Here is a 20,816-nt window from a genome sequence, read left to right on the forward strand (position 1 = left end):
CAGCTAAGACATTTATTTATTTTTTATTAGTTTTACACCAGTATGCCAATAACTCTGATCTGGTTTACATTCTTAATTCTTAATTACAATCTTAAATAAATGAAAGTGTATTAATAACAATCTCACTCTCATCAATGTGTTAGATTAGTGCTTTCTTTATAATCACACACAGCGTGGACACATTATCAGTAATGAATTCCAACCTTTCATCAGTAAAGTTTGAACTCTTCATATAATCCTCTCATACATGTTTATTATTTGATGTTTTATGTTTATTATTGATTGTGTTTCTGTTATTTTGTCCACCGCCTGCATGTATGTAAACACGAGCGCGCTGACGTCACAACATCGGTGTACAGTTACATTTTAGTATCCAGACGAAAACAAAGAAGCAGTTTTCAGAAATCTCTTTATCCTGTTTTCATTAATCGTGGGTTTGTGAGTTCGGGCGGATGAGAGAAAAACACAGAAAACGAAATTGTAAAAAATATCTGTGTTGTTGTTGACACGCCTAAATAACGGTGTTAAATGTGACGCATTTTTCCTTACCGAAAAAATATAAGGTAATAAAATCAATCCTAAACATTTCTCCATCAAATACGGATTAATAACATTCATATATTACAACTTTATATTCACAAACTCACCGTGATTTTCTAGAAAACTTTATATTTCTCTCCACATAAACCGAAGAGCTCACTTTTACTTTAACTCGATGTAGCCTTCAACTGCTCCTCCAAATCTGCAACTTTCTGAGTTCAAAGTCGCGAGTGTAACTTGAATCTACAAAAGAGAGGATTTCAGTTTTTAAACAGTTAGACATACAGAATCAGACAGTAAACAAAAGTATATGTTTGTTCTTTGTGAATGATCAAATTAAACAGGCTTTTATGAGTTACCTTTTTTTTTTACGTTGAAACAATTTGTCTACTTGTGAAGGCTGCACTCAAAGCAGCGGTCGCCATGTTATGACCACAGCCCGAACTATCGAGCGCGTATCTCTGCAAACACCTGTTACGGAGAATTCAGTTCCCCCCTGTTTCCCCTTTAACGCGCATGTGCAAAAATCATGACGTTTTTTTCTTTCGCTGCGTCGAGCGTCGGTTTATTTGAAATATGTGTTTATAGCGGTATGTTCTTTTTAAATTTCATGTTGTATGTTAGGTAGTTTGTGATTAAATACATACTTTAAAGTATTGAGTGAACTACTGTCAGGGGTTTTATTGCTCCACCGCAAGTCAGAGGTTTTCACACTGCTGTCTTCAGCCTTGCTGTCAAACAACTAGAATGAACGTGTCAGATTTATTTGTAAATATATCCTAATACAGGACATGCTCTTATTCACACACTAGTTTGTTTCTTCTCGTTTAGTCACACAAGATAAAGTTTTGGTGCAGATACAAATAAACTATATCGTACAGGACAATAAGTAGTCTGTTATTATTTAAGGTTACTCATCTCAGCTGCACTACCATTTACTTTCAATAATAGTTTCATTCATGGTGATCTCTCTTGTTCATTTAAACTTTACAAACTTAATCCATGTGATTTTAAAATTAACAAACAGTATGTAGAACAAGTTTAAGTTGTTCTGCCATCCGCCATTAACCATCATAAGAAGAACAAGAAGCTGCTGTGTTTGTACTGTAGAGCCTCATCTGTAAGTAAAATATGTATTTAATTATAACTCTTATATTTCATTATAACTACATTCTAATTCATAATAAAAACTAGAGTTCATAATAAAACATCACTGTGAGGATTTGAGGAGCTTTAACTCCAGTTTCATTTAAACACACAAACTATTAGCTGCTCCGCTAACTGTTAGCATCACACATGATTCAGTACTGATGAACCGATTCATTTGAACCGACCCAGCAAAATGAATCAATTGAGCGGAACTGATTGAGTTTCTTCATGTTTAAATCTCACATTTTTATATAAACACGTGATATTTTTAAGCTTTGTTTATAGTGGAACTTTGTTTATAGTGGAACTTTGTTTACAGGTGGTTTGTAGAGTTTTATAGTCACAGTCAGGTGAAAAGTGTATAAGCGAGCGTCTTTAATTGTTTACTGCGCGTCTAAACCATGTATTACGGTACCCGAAGTGTTAAAGAGGGTAAAACTGCTGTTTACAGTTTATTAAACATTATTTACCGTGTTCTGATGCACAAAATCCACTCGATTCAAGATTTCTTTTCATTTTTACTGTAGGAATTTGTTGTGATCGGATCTCAAACTCATGTGAAGTGTCTATTCGGTTGTGTTAATACCACTTTTTGAAGAGCAATAAAATAAGCAAATCAAATTGTTATTAAATGTCACCCCTATGATCATAAAGAACATTTTACTCTAGTACTAATCTTGTGATTTTGAGATCATTTTACTGTAGGAATTTGAAATAATGTGATTGCAAACTTAAGCAAAGTGTCAGTTTGGTTGTGTACAGACCAGCTTCAGTTCATAACAATAACAACAGCCAGTTACAACAGTCTAAAGAATTTCCCTTTAATTATGAATACAGCACATCTGTCTGTCTGTCTGTCTGTCTGTCTGTCTGTTAGAGCTTTAATAATGCAGTCAGCAGAAGAGGGACACGTCACCCCTGTGGATCTACAAAATGAAGAATTCCAGAAGAGAACAATACAAAAGGAGGAGGATGAAGATGATGATGATTTCTTCTGTAAGTAAATGTGGAGCATGATGCCAGTACAGTGAGGTACACTACAGTGTGGTACAGCACAGTGTGGTACAGTACAGTTTGGTACAGTAGTGTGATATAGTACAGTATGGTACAGTACAGTGTGATATAGTACAGTATGGTACAGTACAGTGTGGTATGGTACAGTACAGAGTACTATAGTATAGTATGGTACAGTACAGCATGGTACAGTACAGTATGGTACAGTGTGGTACAGTACAGTATAGTACAGTATAGTACAGTACAGTGTGGTGCAGTACAGTATGGTACAGTACAGTATGGTACAGTACAGTATGGTACAGAACAGTGTGGTACAGAACAGTGTGGTACAGTACAGTGTGGTACAGTACAGTATGGTACAGTACAGTATGGTACAGTGTGGTACAGTACAGTGTGATACAGTACAGTGTGGTACAGTACAGTATGGTAGAGTACAGTGTGGTACAGTACAGTGTGGTACAGTACAGTATGGTACAGTACAGTGTGGTACAGTACAGTATGGTACAGTACAGTATGATACAGTACAGTGTGGTACAGTACAGTATGGTACAGTACAGTGTGGTGCAGTACAGTATGGTACAGTACAGTATGATACAGTACAGTGTGGTACAGTCTAGTATGGTACAGTACAGTATGGTACAGTACAGTGTGGTTCAGTATGGTACAGTACAGTGTGGTACAGTACAGTATGGTACAGGTACAGTATGGTACAGTACAGTGTGGTACAGTATGATACAGTACAGTATGATACAGTACAGTGTGGTACAGTCTAGTATGGTACAGTACAGTATGGTACAGTACAGTGTGGTACAGTATGGTACAGTACAGTGTGGTACAGTACAGTGTAGTACAGTACAGTGTGGTACAGTATGGTACAGTACAGTGTGGTACAGTACAGTGTAGTACAGTACAGTGTGGTACAGTATGGTACAGTACAGTGTGGTACAGTATGGTACAGTACAGTGTGGTACAGTACAGTGTGGTACAGTATGGTACAGTACAGTATGGTACAGTACAGTGTGGTACAGTACAGTGTGGTACAGTATGGTACAGTACAGTATGGTACAGTGTGGTACAGTACAGTATGGTACAGTACAGTGTGGAACAGTACAGTGTGGTACAGTACAGTATGGTACAGTACAGTGTGGTACAGTACAGTGTGGTACAGTGTGGTACAGTATGGTACAGTACAGTGTGGTACAGTACAGTACAGTGTGGTACAGTACAGTATGGTACAGTACAGTGTGTTACAGTACAGTGTGTTACAGTACAGTGTGGTATAGTATGGTACAGTACAGTATGGTACAGTGTGGTACAGTAGAGTATAGTACAGTATGGTACAGTACAGTATGGTACAGTATAGTATGGTACAGTACAGTGTGGAACAGTACAGTGTGGTACAGTACAGTATGGTAAAGTACAGTGTGGTACAGTACAGTATGATACAGTACAGTGTGGTACAGTACAGTGTGGTACAGTATGGTACAGTACAGTGTGGTACAGTGTGGTACAGTACAGTATGGTACAGTACAGTGTGGAACAGTACAGTGTGGTACAGTACAGTATGGTACAGTACAGTGTGGTACAGTACAGTACAGTACAGTGTGGTACAGTACAGTGTGGTACAGTATGGTACAGTACAGTGTGGTACAGTACAGTACAGTGTGGTACAGTACAGTATGGTACAGTACAGTGTGTTACAGTACAGTGTGTTACAGTACAGTGTGGTATAGTGTCGTACAGTACAGTATGGTACAGTGTGGTACAGTAGAGTATGGTACAGTACAGTATGGTACAGTACAGTATGGTACAGTATAGTATGGTACAGTACAGTGTGGAACAGTACAGTGTGGTACAGTACAGTATGATACAGTACAGTGTGGTACAGTATGGTACAGTACAGTATGGTACAGTGTGGTACAGTACAGTGTGGTACAGTACAGTGTGGAACAGTACAGTGTGGTACAGTACAGTATGGTACAGTACAGTGTGGTACAGTACAGTATGGTACAGTACAGTATGGTACAGTACAGTGTGGTACAGTACAGTGTGGTACAGTACAGTATGGTACAGTACAGTGTGGTGCAGTACAGTGTGGAACAGTACAGTGTGGTATGGTACAGTATGGTACAGTACAGTATGGTGCAGTGTGGTACAGTACAGTGTGGTACAGTACAGTATGGTACAGTACAGTATGGTGCAGTGTGGTACAGTACAGTGTGGTACAGTACAGTATGGTACAGTACAGTGTGGTTCAGTACAGTATGGTACAGTACAGTGTGGTACAGTACAGTATGGTACAGTACAGTGTGGTACAGTACAGTATGGTACAGCACAGTGTGGTACAGTACAGTATGGTACAGTACAGTGTGGTTAGTATGGTACAGTACAGTGTGGTACAGTACAGTATGGTACAGTACAGTGTGTTACAGTACAGTATGGTACAGCACAGTATGGTACAGTACAGTGTGGTACAGTACAGTGTGGTACAGTACAGTATGGTACAGTACAGTATGGTACAGTATGGTACAGTACAGTATGGTACAGCACAGTGTGGTACAGTACAGTATGGTACAGTATGGTACAGTACAGTATGGTGCAGTACAGTATGGTACAGTACAGTATGGTGCAGTACAGTATGGTACAGTACAGTATGGTACAGTATGGTACAGTACAGTATGGTACAGCACAGTATGGTACAGTATGGTATGATACAGTACAGTATGGTACAGTACAGTATGGTACAGCACAGTATGGTACAGTACAGTATGGTACAGTACAGTGTGGTACAGTACAGTGTGGTACAGTACAGTATGGTACAGTACAGTGTGGTACAGTACAGTATGGTACAGTACAGTATGGTACAGTACAGTTAGTATTGGAGTCACTAATCAGTAGAAATAATAAGAGAAAGTGGATAGTGGGATTAGAACCTGTACTGTACCGTACTGTCCTGTGCTGCTACACTCCAGTCTGGATTTCAGTTTTAATCTAACTAGGATTTATTTGTGATTGGAAATCAAACCCACAACCTTTAGTTTCCTCCAGTTGTTGAGTTTCTTCTTCTCATATTGATGAATTTCAGGTGAAGTCACTTTAATCCCTCCGGAACTTGTTGCTTCTGTGGAACTGCTCTTCTCAGAGGACCAACAGTGTGGAGGTTTCCAGATGAAGCCTGTGAAGAAGGAAGAACCTGAAGATACAGATGAACTCAGTAAGACTTTTTTATAACGTTTTTATAAAATTATTTCTCCTAATTTGGTCATGTCTGAATTACTTGTAATATTTGTGTATTTTTAGTACATAAGTGAGCAGGTGAGTGAAATGAGGAGACAGAAGTAAAGAATATTAAACAGATCATGCTGACTGTACAGTGTGTAGACTAGTATATAATTACAGAGTAATGCCAGGTGAATACAAGTGGCTGAATGATTGGGTAATGAATGAGAATAAATAAAGTCGAGTATATAAGCTGATATATTTAATATATACATGATTGTTTGTGCTGATGGTCCTGGAGAGATGAGTCTGCAGCTTCCGTCCAGATCTTAACTGTCCTTATTGTGGGTATCAGACGTCTGATGACTGGGGTGTACTTGGGGAGCAGGAACAAAGACAGGTGATCAGACTGACCCAGGTGGGGGAGGGGTGGAGCTTCTGATGAAACTTTGGACTTAAACTGCAGTGATTAAAGTCCCCAGAAACAATAAAGACTCCATCTGGGTTCACAAAGGTCTTTTATAGCTGCGTTAGCATTAGCATCTGGAGGGATATAAACTGCAGCAGTAACAATGCAGGAAGCCTCTGGTGGTTATAATACCTGGTTATAAAGGGTCTACATGTTATAACCAGGTATTCCAGGTCAACAGAGCAGTAGGTATTAACTATGACAGAGTCCATGCACCAGGTTTTGTTTACATAAAGGCAAACATCACCACAGAAGCTCTTCATCAGTTCCACCACGCTGTGGTTTAGCTGCAGTCCATGATCCTCTTCTGTGTCAGGGTCCAGATTTTTATTTTCTCATGGCATATTGGCAAGGAAGATACAAGGTAGTTTTAGCTTAGCGCGCTATCCTCCACATTTCCCCTGTTTTGGCTCTTCCTGTTGGGATGAACAGCTCGCTTGGACGCGGTGTTCTGCTCACCTCTGGAAGTAGCTGGTTGAACTTGAATGGACGGTCCAAACCAACACTTAAAGCGATATAAATGAATGTCCAGCAGCGTCTGTCGTATGTGTTGTTCACACGAGTGATTCAAGTGAAAACGCAGTAAATTGGCAAATAAATAAACACTAGATCGCTAAGCCTGGTGAGACGCTCAGGTGCATGCGCCGCCATCTTTCCCAAAGGTGGAAACATCTATTGTGGTCAGATGAATCAGCAAATCAGGTCTTTTTATGGAAAAATGGACAGCGTGTGATCCGGACCAAAGACAAAAAGGATCCAGACTGTTATCAGCAACATGTGCTGCCTTCAAGACGTCGTCTTTTCCAGGGATGTCCAGCATTTTTTAACAAGACGATGCAAATCCACCTGCTGCACTCATTACAAAGGCGTGGCTGAGGAATAAGAGGGTACGGGTACTGGACTGGCCTGCCTGCTGTCCTGACCTGTCCCCAATAAAGAACGGTCCCAACTATTTTTGGAATGTGTTACAGGCCTGAAATGCAGGAATGGATGTTTATTAATAAATGAAATGAAGTTGAGCAGATAAAAGATGAAATATCTCAGCTTCATCCTGTCTGACATCAAATCAAAGTCAAAGTCAGTGTAAGAAACTCTGTGTTTTATTATTTTCCATTTTCCATACTGTCCCAAGTATTTTTTGGGGGGTTGTATTGTTATTATTATTATTAAATCTGCTGAAACCCTGTTTGAACAAAGGTTTATAGATCGTCTTTTTTGACAGATAGTATAGAAGTACGTGTCTGTTAGTTCTAACTTAAGTGCTTAATAAAGAAGTTGGTCGTTACTACCAACAATAACAAACTTATTATTTTTATTTCACAATACAAAGAAATTTCAGGTGAAGGAACCTCGATCCCTGAGGAACACCTCACCCCAGAGGACCAACAGTGTGGAGGTTTCCAGATGAAATCTGTGAAGAAGGAAGAAGCTGAAGATAAAGATGATCTCAGTAAGATATTTTTTATCTTGAGTAAAATAAGATTTTGATTGAATAGAATCAGAGGCAGCTGGGATGAAGCATCATACAGTGAAAGCTTGTATTGTACTCATGCAGATCAGTGTGAGCAGGAAATGATGAATGCAGGATGAATCACGTTACAGGACTTTAGCATCAGATCTCAGTTTAACATTTACTAACAATCTTTATTATTTATAATGTTATAAACTAGGGCTGCACGATATTTCGTTTCAGCATCGACATTGCGATGTGTGCATGTGCGATAGTCACATCGCAGGACGTGCAATGTTACTTAATGCAAATTAAATCAAATACGTCATGCTACAACTTTTTTGCTGCTTGACACAAAACGAAAATTCACACCGTTCTCATTTTCCATGACGTATCTACCAGTGTGTTCAAAAACCTAGTGAGCCGCCTCGCTGTACTACCTACACAGGCAGCTGCCTCAGTAGAGAGGATTCTAATAAGTCATTGACTTAGAAGGCAGGTTATCGGAACGCGGCTACTTAGCAATTCCATCGGGTTTCGCATTTAGCATTTAGCATCTTGCCATTAAAACCAATGGAATGAGGTGGGACAGCGCTAACATGCAGAGGTGATTTACCCTGCCTGTGGGCCCAGGGGCTACGGCTGGTTGTGGTCCCCCTACATATATACATATATATACAGCGAGTCTCACATACAAAACTAACCGCAGCACGTCCGAACGCACATGTAGAAACCCGGTGCTGCATTCTGATTGGCTGAGCTGAATGTCACTCACATACTAGTTCGCTAGTACTACTACAGCTCGTTATAGTTTATCTGGCCAATCAACAGTCAGAAATATGAATAACGTGTAAATGATTTACAAAATCACTGGTTTGTAAGCTTCCCTATTCTTATTAACCAAAATAACTAACAAAATAAAAAATAAAAAAAAACAGCCAATCCGGGGCCCTCAATTATTTAAGGCCCCTGGGCTGAAGCCCAAAGGTCTTTTGTTTGTATAGTTTTTTTTAAATAATGTTTACTACTTGAAGAGGTTTTGATTGTGAAATAAAGCATTAAATGACCCATTTTGTCAATCCTGTTAATTCCTTCATGTGATATTGAAGCTTTCTTAGTTTAATGCTCAGTTTCAACCGAGTACAAAGATGTAGCTTGTCATAATCTCTTGTATCCCTTGTAGGCACCACCATTTTTCACAGATGAGCCCCTTATTTAGAGTAAGATACATGCATTATTAATATTATTAATATATTTTTTTAATATCGCAATATATATCGCAGGAAGAAAATAAATCGCAATGTCAGTTTTTTCCAATAACGTGTCGCAACAACTACTGTGTCCTGCGATCTGTAACATGTTTTGTAACATTTCTGGCCACTTTTTACACAGACACGTTATTAATGATGTGGTGAAAATTCCTGCATTTTTTAAATATCGCAATATATATCGCAGGAAAAAAAATATCGCAATGTCAGTTTTTTCCAATATCGTGCAGCCCTATTATAAATGTATTTATTATTTATAATGTTATAAATGTATTTGATGATTTATAATGTTATAAATGTATTTGATTATTTATAATGTTATAAATGTATTTGATTATTTATAATGTTATAAATGTATTTGATGATTTATAATGTTATAAATGTATTTGATGATTTATAATGTTATAAATGTATTTGATTATTTATAATGTTATAAATGTATTTATTATTTATAATGTTATAAATGTATTTGATGATTTATAATGTTATAAATGTATTTTATTATTTATAATGTTATAAATGTATTTGATGATTTATAATGTTATAAATGTATTTGATTATTTATAATGTTATAAATGTATTTGATTATTTATAATGTTATAAATGTATTTGATGATTTATAATGTTATAAATGTATTTGATGATTTATAATGTTATAAATGTATTTGATTATTTATAATGTTATAAATGTATTTGATGATTTATAATGTTATAAATGTATTTGATTATTTATAATGTTATAAATGTATTTGATGATTTATAATGTTATAAATGTATTTGATGATTTATAATGTTATAAATGTATTTGATTATTTATAATGTAAACACAGAAATCAATACATGTGATTTAAACATGCAGTACAAATGTTCTTTAGCTTTGTGTTCAGGATATATCTATACTATATCTCCAACACAGTATTAAAATAGAAATGATACATAACTGGTAGACTTACCCAGACAGTCTGTCTGAGGATTTTATTCATAGACATTACAACATGTTGGATTGTCTTTGCTAGAATTCACTTAGCTTAGTTCTTTTCCAAATTGGATAGATCTGAGATACAGCAGACCCTAGGCAGGAGGGGTCCTTTAAATGCATGAAGGCCTCAGCATGAAATTATACAGATAAAGAGAGAAAAATAAAGAATATAGAATAATTCATGGAATAGTCCAGTGGTTCTCTGGTGAAGATTAAGACTGAACATGAGGATCTGACGCCCACCAGAAGCTCCAGTAATCAGCAAACGTCCTCTGGTACTGACAGCATTAACACGTCTCTCAGTCCCACACAGGAAGAAGGAAACGTCTGCTCACAGTGTGGGAGGAGCTTCAGTACACGGGGTGCTCTCAAAATACACCAGCGCATTCACACTGGAGAGAAACCGTATCAGTGCTTAGAGTGTGGAAAGAGTTTTAATACACAGGGTTATCTCAAAACACACCAGCGCTTTCACACTGGAGAGAAACCGTATCAGTGCTCACAGTGTGGGAAGAGTTTTAATACACAGGGTGATCTAAAAAAACACCAGCGCATTCACACTGGAGAGAAACCGTATCAGTGCTCGCAGTGTGGAAAGAGTTTTAATCATCTAAGTGCTCTCAAAATACACCAGCGCATTCACACTGGAGAGAAACTGTATCAGTGCTTACAGTGTGGGAAGAGTTTTAATCAACTGAGTCATTTTAAAAGACACCAGCGCATTCACACTGGAGAAAAACCTTGTCAGTGCTCACAGTGTGGGAAGAGTTTTAATACACAGAGTGATCTCAAAATACACCAGCGCATTCACACTGGAGTGAAACCATATCAGTGCTCACAGTGTGGGAAGAGTTTTAATCGACAAAGTGCTCTCAAAATACACCAGCGCATTCACACTGGAGTGAAACCATATCAGTGCTCACAGTGTGGGAAGAGTTTCAATACACAGAGTGATCTCAAAATACACCAGTGCATTCACACTAGTGAGAGACTGTATCAGTGCTCACAGTGTGAGAAGAGTTTTAATACACAGAGTAATCTCAAAATACACCAGCGCATTCACACTGGAGAGAAACCATATCAGTGCTCACAGTGCGGGAAGAGTTTTAATCGACAGAGTAATCTCAAAATACACCAGCGCATTCACACTGGAGAGAAACCATATCAGTGCTCACAGTGTGAGAAGAGTTTTTATACACAGAGTAATCTCAAAATACACCAGCGCATTCACACTGGAGAGAAACCATATCAGTGCTCACAGTGTGAGAAGAGTTTTTATACACAGTGATCTCAAAATACACCAGCGCATTCACACTGGAGAGACACCATATCAGTGCTCACAGTGTGGGAAGAGTTTCAATACACAGAGTGATCTAAAAAAACACCAGCGCATTCACACTGGAGAGAAACCATATCAGTGCTCACAGTGTGGGAAGAGTTTTAATCATCAAAGTCCTCTCAAAATACACCAGCGCATTCACACTGGAGAGAAACCATATCAGTGCTTACAGTGTGGGAAGAGTTTTAATCAACTGAGTCATTTTCAAAGACACCAGCGCATTCACACTGGAGAGAAACCATATCAGTGCTTACAGTGTGGGAAGAGTTTTAATCAACTGAGTCATTTTAAAAGACACCAGCGCATTCACACTGGAGAAAAACCGTATCAGTGCTCACAGTGTGGGATGAGTTTTAATACACAGAGTGATCTCAAAATACACCAGCGCATTCACACTGAGGAGAAACCGTATCAGTGCTCACAGTGTGGAAAGAGTTTTAATAGACAGAGTTATCTGAAAACACACCAGCGCATTCACACTGGAGAGAAACCGTATCAGTGCTCACAGTGTGAGAAGAGTTTTAATCAACAGAGTCATTTTAAAAGACACCAGCGCATTCACACTGGAGAGAAACCATAGCATTGCTCTTAGTGTGGGAAGAGTTTTATTACACAAAGTAATCTTAAAACGTATCTGATTGTAAAAGTTAACTTTTAATATCACTAACATAATAACAGAACAAAATCTAAATACTGATTATATAGATTAAACAGCTCTAATACACAGAAATCAATACATGTGATTTAAACATGCAGTACAAATGTTCTTTAGCTTTGTGTTCAGGATATATCTATACTATATCTCCAACACAGTATTAAAATAGAAATGATACATAACTGGTAGACTTACCCAGACAGTCTGTCTGAGGATTTTATTCATAGACATTACAACATGTTGGATTGTCTTTGCTAGAATTCACTTAGCTTAGTTCTGTATCTCAGATCTATCCAATTTGGAAAAGAACTAAGCTAAGTGAATTCTAGCAAAGACAATCCAACATGTTGTAGACCCTAGGCAGGAGGGGTCCTTTAAATGCATGAAGGCCTCAGCATGAAATTATACAGATAAAGAGAGAAAAATAAAGAATAAAGAATAATTCATGGAATAGTCCAGTGGTTCTCAAACTGTGGTATGCGTACCACTGGTGGTACGTGAAGCAGCACGAGGTGGTACGCCAGATAATCTCGGAAAAGTAATTACATGCACCGAAAAAATTAATCATTTAATAATTATAAATAAAAAGATATTAAACAAAATGTGTAAATTACTAATAAAATCTGTTTCAAAGTTCTTATAATTCTATTTTAATAAAAACAGTTTAATTAAAACGAATGTGTTTTTAAAAATATTCGGGGCTACACAGACACTGTACTTCATTACGTCTATAAAGTTATCAGTAAAGTTATCAGTAAAGTTATCAGTAAGGTTATCAGTAGCTCTCTCGCTTTTATCAGAGCAGATCTGCATTTGAAGCTCACTGATGTTGTTCCTGACATCACAAGGCTGCTCCGCTAAACAGGCGCACCCCTCTCACTCACATGCTCAGTGCTAACTGCAGATATACTAGTGATGGGTCGTTCGCCAACGATCAGATTCTATTGAACGGATCTTTGAAATTAACAAAAGGAACCGAGTCTTTTATTTCTGCACAGTTCTTATAGACTGTAATCTAATCAACCCATTCAGCATCGCATCAGTAGAGAGAATTAATCATAACTCGTAATAAAAGCTGTTTATTATCGATATTCAAATCCGAAAACTTTCAGTATCACGGAGGGCGAGCAACACACACACACACACACACACACACAGATAGAGAGAGAGAGAGAGAGAGAGAGAGAGCTAGTAGTATAATAATAAATAATTGAGAAATAAACTATAAACTTGTTTAATTGTGTTAGATCTGATTGGTTCATGGCGCTTATGTTTTAAAGCAGAAACAAACACACTCACATCTCTGCACAAAAGAGGATTTTTCTGAAACTTAATGAAATGCAACCACAGTACGTCTCTTCCCTTCCCTGTATTTTTTTTTCCTTTTGAAATAAATCTTTTTTTCTCATTTAAGTGTTGTTTGAATTAGGAATACATTTAAGGCAAGGTAGCAAAATTTGATATTAATATCGGGGGTGTCTCCAAAAGTATTGGAACAGTGAGGCCAATCCCTTTATTTTTGCTGTAGACTGAAAACATTTGGGTTTGACAAAAGATCAACAGTTCAGCTTTTATTTTCAGGTATTTACATCTGGATCTGATACACAGTTCAGAAGATAGCACCTTTTGTCTGAACCCACCCATTTTTCTTGTGAGCAAAAGTATTGGAACAGATCAACTTAAAACAGATTAAAGTGAATAAGACTTAATATTTAGTTGCAAATCCTTTGCTTGCAATAACTGCATCAAGCCTGTGAACTATTGACATCACTAAACTTTTACATTCTTCTTTTGTGATGTTTTTCCAGGCTTTTACTGCAGCCTTTTTCAGTTGATGTTTGTTTTGGGGGGTTACTCCCTTCAGTCTCCTCTTTAGCAGGTAAAATGCATGCTCTATAGGGTTTAAGTCTGGAGAGTGACTAGGCCAGTCCAAAACCTTCCACTTCTTGCCCCTGATGATCTCCTTTGTAGTTTTGGCAGTGTGTTTTGGGTCATTATCTTGCTGCATGATGAAGGATCTCCCAATCAGTTTGGTTGCATCTTTCTTTAAATTAACAGACAAAATGTTTCTGTAGACTTCTGAGTTCAATGTACTGCTGCCATCATGCGTGACATCATCAGTGAAGATTAATGAGCCCGTCCCAGAAGAAGCCATCCAAGCCCAAGCCATGACATTACCTCCACTGTGTTTCAAAGATGAGCGTGTATGTTTGGGATCATGAGCAGATCCTTTCTTTCTCCAAACTTTAGCCTTTCCATCACATTGGTAAAGGTTCATCTTTGTCCCAGAATTTCTGAGGCTTGTCTCTGTACTTCTTGACAAATTCCAGCCTGGCCTTCCTATTCTTCTTGCTCATTAGTGGTTTGCATCTTCTGGTGAAGCCTCTGTACTTTTGTTCATGAAGTCTTCTCCGAACAGTACTGTAGATTGTGATACCTTCACTCCTGTCCTCTGGAGGTTGTTGCTGATGTCACTAACAGTTGTTTTAGGGTCTTTCTTTACAGCACGCACAATGTTTCTGTCATCAACTACTGTTGTTTTCCTCTGTCTACCTGTTCAACATCTGTTACTTAGTACACCAGTGACGACTTTCTTCTTCAGGACATTCCAAACAGTTGTACTGGCTATGGCCAATATTTGTGCAATGGCTCTGATTAATTTTCCATCTTCTCTCAACTTCACAATTGCTTGTTTTTTCACCCATAGACATCTCTCTGGTTTTCATGCTGGTTACTCCTCTAACTATAAATGCACAGTCTGCACAGGCAAAACCCAAATCTGAAACTGAGTGTAGACATTCAGCGCTATTTATTGTTTAAATAATGTAACAGGACACACCTGGGCAACAAAGCACACCTGACAGTCACATGTTCCAATACTTTTGCTCACAAGAAATGGGTGGGTTTAGACAAAAGGTGCTATCTTCTGAACTGTGTATCAGATCCAGATGTAAATACCTGGAAATAAAAGCTGAAATCTTTTGTCTCATATTCAAATAAAGGGATTGGCCTCACTGTTCCAATACTTTTGGAGGGGATTGTACAAGGCTAAGAGATGCATTTATTAAAGTAAGCAGGGGCTCCACAATGGTGGGGAGTAAATCTTTAAGTAAACAAGTTGGAACAGGGTCCAATATACATGACGATGGCTTTGATGATTTAATCAATGCAGTTAGTTCAGTTTGGGAGATTAGATTAAAGTAGCTGGATATCCTTGTTGGATAAGTCACTATTATCATTCATGCTGCTCAAAGTAAATTGATGCTTAATATTGCCAGGTGACACAGTCTGAATTTAAAGTTGTATTTGAAGTGTACGATAGTTAGATTGAGTTAGTCTGGCTGAAGCAGTCACATTTGTAATGTCCTGATAGAGAATTTAAATCTAGTGTCTAATCTAATATCTTACCAAGCACTTAGATCAGTGTTTAATCAAATCTCATTCTTAATCACACTTGATTGTCCATGCTGCATTAGTGTTGGATTGATGAGATGTTACCCGAGTATGTGCTGGATCACATGTGATTCAGCACGCTGATTAATGAATATCTGGCACATTCATGTTTTTTTTTATCATCAGACACCCTAGAAACATACCATATGAACCACAGTATTTATAAAGTACTTCATTCTACTGCTTATATTAACTCTCTCAGGTTTGTTTCTGTCTTTCTACTCAGATCATATTTCTACATTCTTATATTATTCTTTTTACTCTTTCTGTCCCTGCATCACCACTTCATGTCTCTCTGTTCTCGTCTCAGCTTTCCTGTCCTCTACATTTACATTTACATTTTCAGCATTTAGCAGACGCTCTTATCCAGAGGGACTTACAGAAGTGCTTCCATAGTGAACATTTCATTTCTCAAGTTTAGGTAAACAACAGTCGAAGAACACAAATCTGCTAAAACCTGTTAGAACCAAAGTGTTTTTTTTTTTTTTTTTTTTTTTGGGAAATGGAAAAGGATGGAACAAAATGTTAGTAAATAAGTACAAGTCAGCTTAAGTGCTTCATAAAAAGGTGGGTTTTTAATCGTTTTTTAAACACAGCAAGAGACTCAGATGTTCGGACAGACAGAGGAAGTTCATTCCACTTGGGCGCTAGAACAGAGAAGAGCCTTGATGCTTGTCTTCCTTTAGTCTTGGATGGAGGCTCAACATAAAGAAAGAAGAAACACAGATGGTAATGAGAGCTCAATGAGAGATCAGTTGCTTTGGCAGTGATTAATACAGCCTGGTACGTCTGTTTAAGAGCATATGTGATTTTTCTTAAGCTCGTATTTGAAGCAACACTATACTGTTTACTTTAACAATAGTGGATAAGAACTAAAATCTAGACTCTCTCATGATCTATAATCCAGGGGTTCTAAGCCTGCGGCCTGCAACACATGGAGATGCAGACTGAGCTTTGCTACCATATTATCATGTTACTAAAATACAATAATGCATTGATGTGGCACACAAGACCAGTTCTGTCCACTGTTGCTAAGAATTACTGATACAATCACTGACGTTAATGCAGTCTATAGTGCACGTACAGTTTAGCATGGCATGTTTTGTGTTGGTAAATCACCATTGTGGGAGAGGTCTGCTTTAGGTGATGTAGGTGTGTGTCGATTTCCTGAGCATGCTCACTATATTACAAGTTCATGTAAATCTTTTCACTTGTGAGGACTTTAATCGTTAATGTTGTTAATGTAAGCATGGAAACATGCAGGGGTCAAATGTACTTGTGTATGTTCTGGCAGTCTCAGCTGTAACTTTGGGTTGATCTGGACCCTTTTGAGCTGTTTTTTGAGGGTTACATTTTTAGAAAGCTGAAATCTTTACCTGCAGAGAGGTTGTAGGAATCACTGGCCTGCTGTGTGTGTGTGGTTTTTTGCTTCTCACTTTCAGCATTAGAGATTAGATAGACACACTGTGTACATGCTCACCTGGACAGTGTTAAGCACTCACCTGCAGCTGGCAACGCTGCATTTAGAGATCTCACATCTGCACACACACATTAAATATGATATCAAACTGTAAGTTTAAGTTAAGAGAAAAGCCATTCTGGTCACTAACTTGGTCTGTAATGTTTGTCTTAATAAATCTGGTTGTGTACCACCTCATACATGCACATGTTGGACTGGCTATAATTTAAGTGTATAGAGCAGGGTTTTTTAAACTTTTTTTAAGTAACCCACATTTTTTAGTGCGACTCATGCATCAAAACACACATGAAATAAGCCTAATTAATAAAAATGGTGGCAATTTGGTCCCACTGTGGTTTACAAGATACATTACGTAAAGCCTCCACAAGAGGGCATTCGTGTACAAGTTTATTTTGTGTTTGTGCTCGTTAAAATCTGATTTAATTATAATTATGTATCACTGTAACCTATTTTTGGCTTACAACCCACCCTAGGATCATGACCCAGGGTCTCCTTCAAATACTGTGACAGCCACTTCAGAATCTTCAAGGACTTCTTCTGAAACCAAACCTTGGTAGACTTTAAGGATCACTGGCCTGGTAAAAGGTCCAATGATGCCAGAGCCTCAGCTTTCTCAGAAAAGGCATAACGTTTTCTCCTAGGATTTCCTGATGTTTGATTGAATCCATCTTGCCCCCCACACACTGAAGAATTCCAGTGCCAGAAGAAACAAAGCAGCCACAAAGCATCACAGATCCACCACCATGCTGCACTGTAGGCAGGGTGCCCTTTAAGTGAATGCTTCATTGTTCCTCCTCCAGACACACTGCTGATCTATGTAGGACCAAAACGTTACAGGTGTGTTTCATCACTCCACAGAACAGTATCCAAAAACTTCTGTGGCTTATTTACATGTTGTTGTTTTTTTATCCTATTAGCACCAACTTTTCTTGTGCTTTTGGGTCACTAGAGGTGTACATCTTGGAGTTTAGGCATGGAGCGTTTAGTATTCAAATTACATTGCAAACTAAAACCTCAGTGCCTGATGCCATTAAATCTTGCTGCATGTGGTCAGATATCAAGTGCTATTAAAGTGTTAAAGAGGTTCTGCATGATAACTGCCACAATTCACAGCTTGTTTTAATGCCCTATGTAACACAGTAAAAATGCTATTGAAATTATTATTTTTCAAGTGTGACCTTCCATCCAAAATCCAAGTCTTGTTACTGTCACATATTTACAGATTTCACATGTATCACAGATAAATATTATTAAAATTAGATTTATAAATATACATGTTAAGTAGATGCTGCAATACATGCCAAATCTAAAGGCTGTGCATCAATATTAAAACCTTTTTCTTCTTTTTGTCGGTTTTAATGAAATATGGTTTAAATGCCATTGAGATACCAGATCTCCATAAATAAATGAAACACTTGTATTACTTAATAAAAGCTTGTGGGTAATTATTGTCAAATATTTATACACCTTTTATTTTAAACACCATTCTTGGCTGGTTTTAGAAAGGTCAATCGTTAGATTCAGCAGTTATTGAACAGCAAATGCACGGTAAGCAGCAGCTTTTCTTCTGTTTCTACTTCATTAAGAGCATCACACTTAACAGAGAAACACCTTTAACTTACACTGCACAACACCATGTCTCCTTTACTTGTTTTAATCAGGTAAGATACAAATACATGTTATTTGTTAATTATTTTTATAAATGTTTTTTTAAAATAAAATCAATATCTGTTTTGTTCATTACATTTTAAAAATAAAAAGAACCATTTGCATCATGATGTAAAATAAATTTTTTTTATTAAAACTAGTACAGAATGAAGCTGCATTTATGTGCATTAATGTGTTTATTGTTATGAGCAGAAGAATAAAGTGCATCTGATTAAAGATGATGAGACTGTCAGCACAACAGAGGAGTAAGAAAATAAATCATAAACTTAAATCAACTGTATAGATAATGAACATTAAATCAGTGTAGAAGTGAAATGATTGAAACTGTAGTGTCCACTGTAGAGGTTAATATACATTTGAAGCATGGAAACCTGTGCTTGTAAAAAAACAGCTATTAAATAGCCGCCACTGTAGTGACCACTATGCGTCAGGGGGTTAATATTATTATTAATCATTAACAGAACTGCTACACTTACTGCATCTTTTATTAAATACTTACATTATCATCATCTTCTATATTTAACATCATTAATAAGAATCATCACTTTGTTTATCATCATTTTAATCTATTGTAGTTTATTGCTTTAATCATTTCGTTGGATAAAATGAATGGTTAAATAGCCTAGTGGTTAATGTACTGGACTAGTAATCGAAAGATCGCTGGTTCAAGCCCCACCACTGCCAGGTTGCCAGTGTTGCCCTTGAGCAAGGCCCTTAACCCTCAATTGCTTAGACAATTTATTCTCACAGTACTGTAAGTCACTTTGAATAAAAGTTTCTGCTAAATGCCAAATATGTAAATGGAAATAAAAATGACTCATAATTTTGCAAATATATACCATTCCAAAAACCTACTGGTTACTGGTGGAAACATCACTGGGTCACAGTGGATTGTGGGTAATATCCTGTACAAAACTGTACCCCTCAACCCATGACCTCTACTGTTTGATGTCTTTTCAGGTCTGTTCTGACCATTCAACAAGGTCCCTTAGAAAGTTCCAGGATGAGAATCATACAGAAGAGACTTTCTACAGCCAGTCCTCTAAATATCTTGTGGTTCTGTAGGAAGACGTTCTGACCTCAAGACCTCACTAACGTCTGTAATTTCCCAGTGAAGATCTTTGGAGATTCTCTGGCCACCCGAGTAATCCTCCTCATGTTCTCCTTCAGGCAGAATCTCAACATCTCCAGTAGCTCCAGTGAACAGCATGATAATGCATCAAGCTTATGCAGGTTTTTTTTAAAGCAGTCCACATGGACCCTTACTCCATTTCACAGCTTCTAACTCACCTGTACCAGGTCCTGGGTGTTCAGTCTATCAGATTAATTCAGCTGGTACCACAAACCTGATGGACTCTCCATATTCATATAAAGTAAATGTTTTCTAACACCTCAGTACAGAAGATAGGCTTTTGTTGTGAAACTGCAGATGGAGTTGTTTTTTTTCTTTGACCCTGCATGGTTTGCTGGGGGGCGTGTATTCTGTGAGTAAGTGGTACTGAAAGTGTGCCGGCTGGAATAAAGTTGGGGATTAACTCTGATTGTTTTTTATCGAGTAACATTGGTAGCGGATGGTTAGCAACTACAGAGTCCCGCCAACCTTTGATGAAGTTGCGATCTGGACAAGAGTTTCGGAACTTGAAAAAAGTAAACAAGCGCTTGCCGTGGCTTTGGCACTATCGGAAAGGGCTAGAGAAACGGCGATGGAAATACCGGTAGATGATTTGAATAAGGACACTGGCATGAACACTTTACTTGGGAAACTTGATGATTTGTTTCTTAAAGAAGAAAAAGACCGAACATATGAAGCATACTCTAGTTTTGACCGGATTATGAGAGACAGTAGTGTGTCCATGTCAGACTATATAATTGATTTTGAACAGTGGTACTCACGGGTGCGTAAATACAAGATGGAACTTCCCGATGCAGTATTAGCATTCAAGCTACTAGATAAAGCGTGCTTGGATGTGAAAGACCGAATTAACCAGGAGACAGTGTATGTAGCAGAGCAGAGGTGACAAAGGGGCAAGTTATGGTCTCAAAATGACCAACAGAGGACGCCACTGCCTGGCACTAACCCTCTGGATAAGTATGGACGCAGATCAAAGTGTGCCGTTTGTCAAAGCACATTCC

General features: G+C 37.8%; 1 protein-coding gene and 1 long non-coding RNA gene across 3 annotated transcripts in view; one reads left to right on the forward strand and one right to left on the reverse strand.

Annotated features, from left to right (window-relative positions):
* The window catches only part of LOC134328236 (NACHT, LRR and PYD domains-containing protein 12-like), a 373,426-nt gene extending 372,446 nt beyond the window's left edge, over positions 1-980 (reverse strand). Inside the window, exons 1-2 of the mRNA XM_063009317.1 lie at positions 900-980; positions 648-783 (exon numbers count right to left, since the gene is read on the reverse strand). The gene's annotated coding sequence lies outside the window, so the exon portion shown is untranslated. The remainder of the gene's footprint in view (positions 1-647; positions 784-899) is intronic.
* A 4,823-nt stretch (positions 981-5,803) lies between these two features.
* On the forward strand, positions 5,804-20,224 carry LOC134328260 (uncharacterized). Of its 2 annotated transcripts, none has more exons than XR_010014723.1 (3): positions 5,804-5,917; positions 7,722-7,841; positions 19,644-20,224. It is a non-coding gene; the product is annotated as an uncharacterized LOC134328260 (long non-coding RNA). The 2 variants fall into 2 exon arrangements; XR_010014724.1 differs by lacking the exon at positions 19,644-20,224 and adding an exon at positions 10,162-10,246.
* Positions 20,225-20,816: the final 592 nt, after the last annotated feature.

This window comes from Trichomycterus rosablanca, chromosome 15 (genome assembly GCF_030014385.1).
Source record: "Trichomycterus rosablanca isolate fTriRos1 chromosome 15, fTriRos1.hap1, whole genome shotgun sequence".
NCBI classification, from domain to species: Eukaryota; Metazoa; Chordata; class Actinopteri; order Siluriformes; family Trichomycteridae; genus Trichomycterus; species Trichomycterus rosablanca.